This window comes from Ctenopharyngodon idella, chromosome 1 (assembly GCF_019924925.1).
Source record: "Ctenopharyngodon idella isolate HZGC_01 chromosome 1, HZGC01, whole genome shotgun sequence".
NCBI lineage: Eukaryota > Metazoa > Chordata > Actinopteri > Cypriniformes > Xenocyprididae > Ctenopharyngodon > Ctenopharyngodon idella.
The window spans coordinates 41,222,588-41,226,648 of NC_067220.1; positions in this window are offsets into that span (position 1 = coordinate 41,222,588).

The following is a 4,061-nucleotide window of genomic DNA, read 5'->3' on the forward strand; positions in this document are numbered from 1 at the left end:
CAGTTGTGACTTTTTTTCTCGCAGTTGCAAAATATAAATATATACATTTGCAAGTTATAAAGTCAGAATTGCGAGTTACAGGGGTGCACATGCGTGGTAAAAATAAATTATGCGTACCAGAAAACATGGAGGGAAGCGTTTTTGAGTACCAACATTTTTGGGGACAGGCCAGGGAGACGTTTACTTACAGGAGTACGAGTAGTTTTTCTCCATCTCTGGTAAGATAGTAATCATGACGATAAGTGTGTTCATTAATTATTAGGGGTGCGACGGATCGCAGTTGATCAGTGATCCGTACGGACCAGGCCCCAAGGTTCGGCATGCATGTGATTCGCGGACTAACTGCTAAGTTTTACCATCATAATGTGAAAGGTTATCATTTGGACGTGTTTTGTCTCGTCAATTTACACATTCAAACTATTTTAAACGCGGAAGAAGAGTCGAAAATCGGGATTCACGCGCCTCACACACCCGAAGCGCATGTACGCAGAGAGAGAGGCTTTCAGACAGAGCTCAAACACCAAATGAATTCTTCATTCACGTTTACTTGCACTTGAACGGACACATACACACAACATTTTGTCAAAATACCCGTCTCGGCAAGTATTCTCTCCGTTATGTCATAAGTGAACGGTTGAGAAAGAAACTGGATGTGTGTCAGTATATTCGGTTCCCGCTTTCGGTCTTAAAGTGACAGCAGCCTAATATTGCTGCTGTTGTCTGCGTCATTAGTGCTAATAAAATAAAAATAAAACATCATCATCATCTACCATGTAGAAGATAGCGAGGAGAGCAGTCAGGAGGAAAGTGATGATGACAACTTGTAGGAAAAGTGTGTTGTGTAAAGTTGCTGAGTACCTAACAGCATCTCCAGGTGTTCCCTTGAGAACCAGACCAAAAAAGTTATGTGCACCCCTGGTTATAAAGTCAGAATTGTGAGATAATTGCGTATAATAATCCAATTGTGAGGGGAAAAAATGTATTTTTTTTCCTCAGAATTGCAAGTTTATATCTCACCATTCTGACTTTATAAGATGCAATTACAAGTTTATATCATGATTCGGACTTTATAACTCGCAATTTAGTTTATAATATATGCCCGCAATTCTGAGGGCAAAAAGTCAGAATTGTGAGATTAAGTCAGAATTGCGACTTTATATCTCGCAATTTTGACTTTATATCACCCAATTCTCACTTTATAACACGCAGTTGCTAAAGAAAAAAAAATCTGAATTGTGAGATAAAAAGTTGCAATTACCTTTTTTATTTTTATTTTTTTTATTTAGTGGCAGAAACAAGCTTCCATACTTCTAAGCCTATGTAAATGGCCTCTCCACATATGAAATGAGCAGCAAGGCTGCATTTGAACACATTACAAAAACAGCTGGTGCTGAAATCTTGCTCAAAAAGTATTGAGTTCTAAAAGTTCTCATCAAGATGATCAAGGAAAATGATTTACCTTATATGATCCCTTTATAGGAACTGATCTGTCTATGTGGTGTTGTGGACAGTATTGAGTGTTTGTTTGACTGCTGTTTATTATTAAATAAATTAAATCAGATTGTTTTTGTCATGCACTGGACCTGAAAGCTCTGGTGTAAAGACTGATTTAACAAGCTCATAATTTATCATTTTTCTTGTAAAATGATTCAGTGCTATCCAGGTATAGAATTTGGTTGATAATCTTCCATAATTTATGAACACAGTTGACCTGACTTTGGTTTGCCATGAATGTGGTTTTGCAGTAAAATTATGTGCTTTTTTTTTCAGAGCAATAAAATTATAACTGTGATATTCAATTTTGCTGAATGCCACTAACCTAAGTAACTTAAAATAGACTTCATATTTAATACTGGCCGAAGCTCTCTGTACTTCTTGATGCAAGTCTGGTTTCCGTCTCAGCGCACCTATTGCACAATTTCCACATTTTGCCACTTCAATGTTTTGAAGAGTTTTAGGAATTGTATTTAGTTCTTGTTTTCCCATGAAAGCACTTTGTCTCATTTCTGAGGAAATATGCTCAGAAAATGTAAAGATGAAGTGTGTCATTAGTGCACCACTAGTGGAAACAAATGGAATTGCAATCTGAGTCTCACATATTGTATCAACTTGCTGTGGTTTGTTTGGCTGACCGTTGTTAGACATTATTTTTGCAATTATGTTTAGTGCTGCTAAAGGCCCAGAAATGACACACTTCACCTTTGACCTCTCTGATAAACTGATCAGAATGAACGCTTATGCCAGCTTTATGAAATAGGGCTATTAAATCAGATATGGCACATGATGTGTAGTACAAGTCGCCCTTTAGTAGGGTCCGCACTTTTAATAACTGTTGGTCTGGGAATTGTCAGTTAAAAGGGTTGTATACTGTCAATCAAGCAGAGATCTACAGATTTTTTTTATGGAAGACAATTTAAATATATTCAGTCACAGTTATAATACATCATTGCATGTCCATGATTGTGAGGGACAATAAAATTCATTGGAAGTATTTCAGCCACTATTCACTTTTGTCTTTGATTAAAACATTAACCAGTCCAAACCTTTTGAGTGACTGTGTATGAATTGTACAAATGCAACATTTGTTCAAATATCTGAAGTGTTTAAATCATTTAGATGTCTATATTAAAAGAAGCTGAATGTGACCTCTTACTGTGTAGAATAGATTCTTGCAATTAATATATTTTATAACTATTAATGTATATTTTATATTATAATTTTTTTTGTTTTGTTTTTTGAGCTAAGAAGCATTCAAGAATGGTGAGAGGAAACAACACCCAAGGCTTTGTGTGTGTGTCCAACAAGCAATTATTTCCTGACATTTTATTTGCTTTATGATAACACATGATAAGCCTGGTATAACAGCCTGCTTCATTATTTAAAGGTGAAGTGTGTAAATCTAGTTAATCTTGCCGTTTTGTCTGGTGTCGATAGTGGCACAGAATGACACGTCTCACCTTTAATGACTAAATGGTTGCATAACTGCCATTTGTCTACTTCTAATGCTGTTCATCAGCGCAGAAAACGGCGTTGTTTCCAAGCAACAGTTAACATAAAGATGACAGACTGGACTCTTTAGCACACGCTGTATGGATCTTCATTTGTGTCAGCCGGCTGACATCTGCTGTGGGAACCATTAAACACAATCACAAAGCTGTGTCAACAGAGCAACCGCCGCTTGAAGATGTTTCCATCATATCGACGGATGAAAGGTGAGAATAATAAAAGAGACCCGGGTATGAATGCTGTCTGTCTTCATGCTGCTTTTGACTATAAAGCACTTTTAGTTGCCCGACTTTAAAACGTGTTAACTTTTTAAAGCCCCCCACCCTTTTGAACATGGAAGTCAAAATGCACTATAAAAACTTAAATACAGTTATAATTCATGAATGCGTTGTAATACCGACCTAAGGTCTCTATTTAAAGAAGACACCCAACATTATTGATGAAGTGAAAGCGCTTAAAAAAAAAAAAAAAATAGGCTATAAAGTTGCATAAATTTATGCTTGCTCTAAAGCAAAGGTAGGCCTACTGTATTAAGCATTTAATTAAATACAAAATAATTTAAAATTGCTAGAAGATAAAAGCCATAGTTGTGTTCCAAATGTGAAGCTGATGTCATAATAATTGAGGTTCCTGTGGGATTTTGTTTGGGCGCTCTACCAAAAATAACCACTGGGTGACACCCACAATCCACAATATTAGTTCTCCTGTCACAAATGAATACATTTCTGTCACAATAAAATTTGAAACATGATACCACCCACTAGGGGGAGAAGCAGCCAAGCCCGGTTTTAAAGCACAGTTTCCATGTTAACGCGATGTCCAATTTCAAAACGGTTTTCACAGGATGAATTATGAGTGTTTAAGCTTTCGAGTTATTCTTAGGTTAATCTAACGTTCCCTTAACGTTATTACAACATTAGTTTTTGGTTTGTAGAATGTGATTCTAACGTTAATGTAACATTCCCAAAACAGTAGTTTTTGGTTCCCAGAACATTAAGTTTTGTTTAATGGTTAGCCAGGAAAGTTTTCTTAACGTTCCCAGAACGTTAGTTTTT